This window comes from Dendrobium catenatum, unplaced genomic scaffold (genome assembly GCF_001605985.2).
Source record: "Dendrobium catenatum unplaced genomic scaffold, ASM160598v2 fragScaff_scaffold_1595, whole genome shotgun sequence".
NCBI classification, from domain to species: Eukaryota; Viridiplantae; Streptophyta; class Magnoliopsida; order Asparagales; family Orchidaceae; genus Dendrobium; species Dendrobium catenatum.
This window is the reverse complement of record NW_021320057.1, coordinates 410,038-417,472: the sequence shown is the minus strand read 5'-3', so window position 1 is coordinate 417,472 and position 7,435 is coordinate 410,038.

The window sequence follows — 7,435 nt, the reverse complement described above, 5'->3', positions numbered from 1 at the left end:
CAAAAGTGGATAAAAGCCATGGAAGATGAGATGAAATCTATGAAAGACAATGATGTTTGGGATCTTTCTGAATTGCCTGAAGGAGCAAAACCTATTGGTTGTAAATGGATTTTTAAAACCAAAAGGGATGCAAAAGGCAATATTGAAAGATATAAAGCACGTCTAGTTGCTAAAGGTTTCACTCAAAAGGAAGGCATTGATTTTAAAGAGACTTTCTCTCCAGTTTCTTCGAAAGACTCTTTTAGAATCATTATGGCACTTGTAGCTCATTATGATTTAGAGCTACACCAGATGGATGTAAAGACTGCATTCCTTAATGGAGACATTGAGGAAACTATATATATGGTGCAACCAGAAAATTTTTAATCTTCTGATTCAAAACATCTGGTATGCAAATTAAAGAAATCCATCTATGGTTTAAAGCAAGCTTCCCGTCAATGGTATAAGAAGTTTGATCAAGTGATTTCTTCATTTGGTTTTAAGGAGAACACTGTTGATCAATGTATTTATCATAAGGTCAGTGGGAGTAAATTTATTCTACTGGTGTTATATGTCGATGATATTCTGCTAGCAAGTAGTGATATAGGCTTATTGCATGAGACTAAGAGATTTCTTTCAAATAAATTTGAAATGAAAGATCTTGGAAATGCATCTTTTGTGTTGGGTATACAAATTCATCGGGATCGCTCCCGTGGTATACTTGGGTTATCACAAACAGACTATATTGATAAAGTGCTTAACAGATTTGGCATGAAGGATTGTGTACCAGGGGATACACCCATTGCAAAAGGGGATAAATTCAGTTTGCTTCAATGCCCAAGAAATGAAGTTGAAAAGCAAGAGATGGATAAGATCCCTTATGCATCGGCAGTAGGGAGTCTTATGTATGCTCAAGTTTGTACGCGTCCGGATATTGCGTACATTGTTGGAATGCTTGGTAGATATTTAAGTAACCCAGGAATGGATCATTGGAAAGCAGTGAAACGGGTTATGAGGTATCTAAAAAGGACAAGAGATTTTATGCTCACATATCAGAGATCTGATCATTTAGAGATCGTGGGGTATTCCGACTCTGATTTTGCTGGTTGCCTCGATAGCAGGAGATCCACTTCAGGCTATATTTTCATGTTGGCTGGGGGAGCTATTTCCTGGAAAAGTGTCAAACAGACACTTATAGCTTCTTCAACAATGGAAGCAGAGTTTATAGCTTGTTATGAGGCTTCAAATCAAGGAATATGGCTGGGAAATTTTATCACAGGACTACATATTGTTGATGGCATTGAGAGACCATTAAAGATAAATTGTGATAATAAAGCAGCTGAGTTATATTCCAAGAACAATAGGAGTTCGTCAAAATCAAAGAATATTGACATAAATTTTCTTGTTGTGAAAGAAAGGGTTCAGAGTTCTCAAATTTCTATTGAACATATTACTACAAACTTTATGATTGCAAACCCACTTACAAAAGAATTATCACCTAAAGTATTTTATGAGCATGTGGCTCGTATGGGTGTAATCTGTTTTGATGATATGCTAACTTGGTGAGAGTTTGTTTGTATTGTTCAATTATTATGAACTGATTTTCTGATTAGACTAAAGTATGGTTATTTTGATGATTGAAAACTCTGAAATAGAGTTATTTGATTTCAATTGCAGTTTAGCATAAAGTATTGAATTTTGGTTATAATTCTTTTGAGTTATAAAATTGGACTAGTTGAAAATAGTCATGATTTGAGATCACATTACATGAAATTTTCATGCTACACATTCATACTTGATCTATGTCGTTAATTATGTCAATATAGTGACCATTGATGGGTCTTGTTACGAAATATGTAACAAAGGTCGCTTTGATTCTATATTGATATGATTGATGGACCAGATTGTCTAGATGTTATTTTAGAAAGATAGAAAAATTGAGCTCTTACAGTTATTTCAGAATGTATAATTATATGTATGTATATATGTGGCCCAAGTGGGAGATTGTTGGAAAATTTCTATAAGTGAACCCATATTATTATACATATAAATACAGTTTTATACATTAGTTGCTTTCGAAAATTAAGCCAATTAAATTCGTGATCTATTTAAGTATTAAATTATTATTTGGCTTATGGGGCATCTCATTTAAATTTTGTATGGAATTAAATTTGTGTAGAGATCGGGTATTTATTTTATTTTAATGATGAGCTGAAATAAAATATTTACACTTTAAGTATATAAGGGTCGTGGTCCCCAGTTTAAGCGTTGAAGTTCTCATTTCTCTCACTTCCCATCTTGAGCGAAAAGAAGAGGTCTCTCGCTCTCTTGGAGAACGCCGCTCTAAACGTGGAAGATCGAAAGACCTTGATTCTGCATTTCAATGGATTCAAGTACGCTTCCGAAAATTCTTCTCGATGATTTGGCATGTCGTTCGGAGATGATCGAATTGATTTTTGTGTCTCCTTTAAATCCTAACAATTATCTATCTTATTTATGCTACAATGCAAGCTAAGGTATTATTAATTATGCAATTAATCTAATAAGCATATATTCTGGATGATGGATTAAAAGTTTTAATTAATGATAAAAATTCACTGCTGGGATAGTCATCTTCCTTAACGTTACTGTATTCAGGATGATTGTAGCTATCACTCTCCTCCTTTTTCATGGACAAAAGCGTTCGATTATTCTTGGCTGGATTTGTGTTGGCTTTTCTCTCTTTCACGAGCTTCTCCGGCAAATTTCGCAGTGAATTTTTTTGGCGTAGGTGAACAAAGTGACGTCAATATAATTTGACGTGTGATTCAGAGTTCAAATGGTGCAAATAGCTGACGACATGCGGCGGTATGAAGTTCAGTTGGAGATGATCTTACGTTACATTACTAGACAATTATGGCATTTTTAGACATATATACTATTAATAGAAACAAATTTTGCTTAAAAGACTCCGTAAATTATTAGTTAGGTTATGCTTAAGTTTTATTAGATTCGCTTTAAGATTATTGAAATGAAAAAGTTATCGCTAATTAAAAAAAAAAAGTAAATTTCTGTACTGCAACGCGTATCTGTCTTTTGACATTACACCGTGCTCCAACCAAACACCTTAGCTTGCAATGGAGCAAAAATAAGATACGCTTTCGATGAGGAGGCCTGGTGATGTGCAGAAGGAAATTCATTGGTTTTAATCAGAGCGTAGTAGACCCATAGCATGCAGATGAAGTGAGCTATTACATAGATATATATATATATAGAGAGAGAGAGAGAGAGAGAGAGAGAGAGAGAAGCATGAAGAGACCAAGACTTTGAATGAATGTGAGAATTAAGGTAGGAGGTGGGCTTTATATAGGAAAGTGAGCTAGTGAGGAAGTGAGCATGTTAAGAATTATTTTTAATTCAAATATATAATTAGTATAGAATTAAAATTAGCCAAAAGAAAAAATCTTACAATTTAAGCCATGTGTGCAAAAATAGTGCATGAACTAAAGTATTCTAAAATTGGTATAAGAAAATTTGGAAATGATTGAATGAAATATATTTACTGAACAGTGCAAATTATTGGGATTTTAAAAAATTATACATATAATTTTGAAAAATCAATTAAAGCTAATTTTAGAATAGCAATAAAAATAATTAATTATTTTTTTATATATTATAGTTTCCATAAAATAAATTTAATGATTTTGATATTTACCCAATTACCCCTGCTAAAAAATTTTCCCCTAATAAAAATACAGCTTTCAATAAATGTAACTCTCAAACATAAAGGAAAATTCTGTAAGATGGTAGTGAGGCCTGTAATGCTTTATGGTGTCGAATATTGGCCATTAAAAGAGAAGCATAATACTAAGTTAAGTGTGGCAGAGATGAGGATGCTCAGGTGGATGAGTGGCTTTACCTTTAGAGATAGGATATGAAATGAGCATATACGTGAAAAGGTTGGAGTAACTCCAGTAAAAGATAAGATTAGAGAGAGTCGCCTTAGATGGTTTGGTCACAAAAAAGACGGCCTTTCGATGATCCGGTTAGGAGAGTAGAGGTATTAGATTTGACTTGTGTTAAGAAAGGTAGGGGTAGACCTAAAAAGACTTGGTTAGAAAATATTAGGAATGACCTTTCTTTATTAGATTTAAACGAGAATTTGACTTTTAATAGGACACAATGGAGAAAAAGGATTCATGTAACCGACCCCACGTAGTGGGATAAAGGCTTGATGTTGTTGTTGTTGTAAAAATACAGCTTTTATCGTACCTTAGAAATAATCATGACCTTAAGTTCTTAGCCAAAAGACTAAGAACTTAAGTTCATGATTGTTTCTAACGGTATGATGAAAGCTGCATTTTTATTTGCAGAATTTTTTTTAGTGGGAGTAAATTTCAAAATTATTAAATTTATTTTATGAAGAATGTGATATATAAAAAATTAATTAAATTTGATAACGTACTTATTCAACATAAACTCAATTATTTTGAAACTCACCCTCTTTAAAATATTCATCACAATACTTTTAGCTTTTTTCTTTTATTGTTTATCTTACTCGGGATTTCAGCAATTCTCAACTCAAGAATGCTAATTTTTAAATTCTTTAACTATATAGAAGACGGGAATTTGTGATTATTAAAGGGAACTCCATAGCATGTACAAATGAATAAAAAAAAATTAAGTTGATGCCCAAATTTCTATAAAATTTTTATTTTGTTAAGTGAGAGGTTGAAGATTTTTGGTACATAAGTTATTTCCTTGTAAAAACTGGTGAATCTGATTCGTACTTTTTAAACTATTTTTTTTTTATTTTACTTAAGTTTGCAGTGGATCCTATAATCTAAACTTCTACAATAATATGATTTTCTGGACTGAATTCTTTTATTATAGATTTATATGTACTATTTCATTAAAGTTTTCAAGGGTTATAGATCTTTTGAATCCTACCACACCACTTTATACTGATATGAAAAATACTTTGTTTGTGGAAAAATTTCAGCAAAATACTGTATTTTACATTGTTCAGAGATCCATAGTGCTCTGGTTAATTATAGGAGATTATGCAAAATTTAAAAAGCTTATTAAATTGCTAATTTGACTGTACCAATGTTATGTTTTTATTCTGTTACATCATGTAAAATCGGATTTCATATAAATAAAAACTATTTCATAAGTCAATTTTCAGTCATAAAATCATTAAAAAACGCAAGTAAAAATAACAAATTTAAACATATTTTTCTATAAATAAAAAAAAAACTTCTTAAAAATTATATAAATAATATTATGTCAAATGAAGCCCAATACTAAGACTTTGTTTGAAACAACTTTCTTACTATTAAAATATGAAAAATTACTTTTAAAATAATTAAAAAAATTTCTCAAATAAAGTCTAAATGAACTCTACTGTTCCTATTAACTAAACCAGCGTGACATAATTAAATATCAGCAGTACGCAATAGTAGCTTCAACTTTAGTAATCATTACCACTAAAAGCTAATTATTGATAATAAAAATTTACCAAACACCAAATTTACTCTAGTCATCAACGAAAACAGCTTCCAGGATCTGAAATTTTTTTCCTAAACCACTCAAATTTATTACAAAACCATCATGCTAGTTAATCTACAACATCCAAACTCGTATTAGGAAATGTTTTATACAAGTTTTTAAAACCTTAGGGAATGCTACAGGTCATTTCATAAGCTCAATTAGATTCACATATTCAGTACAACTTCCCTAGTTACAATGAGGCTTCTTTCACAACATAAGAATTCTTATCTACTTGAATCTTACGAATCCTACCAAGTTCAATAAAATTGTCTTTGATATGTACTGATTTGAAATTTGAGCAGATTGTCTTGCCAAGAGATCCGCAAGCAGTAAGATTAGTTTAATATAAAGTGAACTGCAAATCTCCTTTAACTCGAGCTTTTAATTAAGAATCATAGACTCATAAGGTCAAAATAAAAGTTTTCAAATGCTTCCAAGCTAAAACAAGTAATCTCGTATAGAAGAAATTACAAAGTAAGCTTTCCCACATCATATCTCACCATTGATTACCACATTAAAATAATCTCGTATAGAAGAAATTACAAAGTAAGCTTTTTCATGATATCTTAAAGGATTTTCTTTTGGTAAATTTGAGGGCATGATGTTGAAGAGCAGACGGACAATGAAAGGTTTGAAGGGATACACGTGGCAGCAGGAATTTAGAAGATAACCAACAAAGCCTTCCTTAGAAAGGCAAAAGCAGCCACTAATTGGTCAAAATTAAGGGTAAAGGGCCTAGTGAGACATAGCAACAATCAAATTGCTATCGAACTATCAAACTCAAAATAAGCATCAAACAACTATCTCCAAAAGGGAAAATGAGAGCCAGGCCAGCAAAACCAGGGTAAAAATCGATACTCATCTCCGAGGCTAGTCCTAAACAATCATTATACAAATCACAAGACCTCTTTGATATGCTCACTCAGAAAATCTTCATCTTAACCAGAGACCTTTTCCCACCTCTCCCTTCAAATTTAAAATGCTAGGTGACTGTGGGCTCCAAAAATTCGGCCCCGGCCTTCTCCTGCTTTGCTTTTCTTAAGGGGGGTATTTTAACAGATTAAGTTCCTGGGTAAATTTTGGGAAAGCAGATGGGTTTGTAGATAAGACACTACGCAGAGATTTCACCCTCATTTTGCGAGGACTTTATGATCTGAGTTTTGATTTCTAATAGGCGCAAGCCCTTATAGTTAATTACCCCTCTTGTTAACAAGAGAGAACTTTCAATTAAGGCTAGTCGTCAATCAGATATGTAGAGCTACGTAGTATCTGACATATAGTAGCAGTATGGGCTTAAGGAATTTGGAAAGAGTTTGATATTTAAAACTGGAAATTGCACTATCTTACACTTAAAGCGGATGGTGGAGGAATGGATGAAGGACCCGATCAAAATCTCTTAATTAAATTAATTAAATAATTATCAAATTTTGAAAAATCATAACTAATTCAAAAAAACTTCAAATTAATCAAATTCAAAGGAATTCAACTCCAATTAAAATCTAGTATTTATTAAAATTATCAAATCACAAAAAATCATTCAAATTTAAAAGTCAACAATTCAATCAAACTTAAGTCAAAATCAAGTCAAAACTTCAAACATATGTAACTAAATGTAAAAAAATCCAAATCCAGCAAACTTATAGTCTAATTTCTTATCTTAAGGTATAATATTTAATAAAAATATCAATTCTTCAAAATTTAATCTTAATAAAAAAGTCAACTTTTGTCCCTTTAATTAAATAGTTAAAATAATCTAGAAAATTCCTAAAATTTAAAAATCACTAAAAAATTCAAAAAAAAAAAAATTAATCTCACTTTAAAAATCAGCAACCAATCAATCTTAATTACAATTCATTAACTTTTAAATCTTAAATTAAATCAAATCACTTAATTATACCGATTACTACTTGGTAACCCGAGCCTA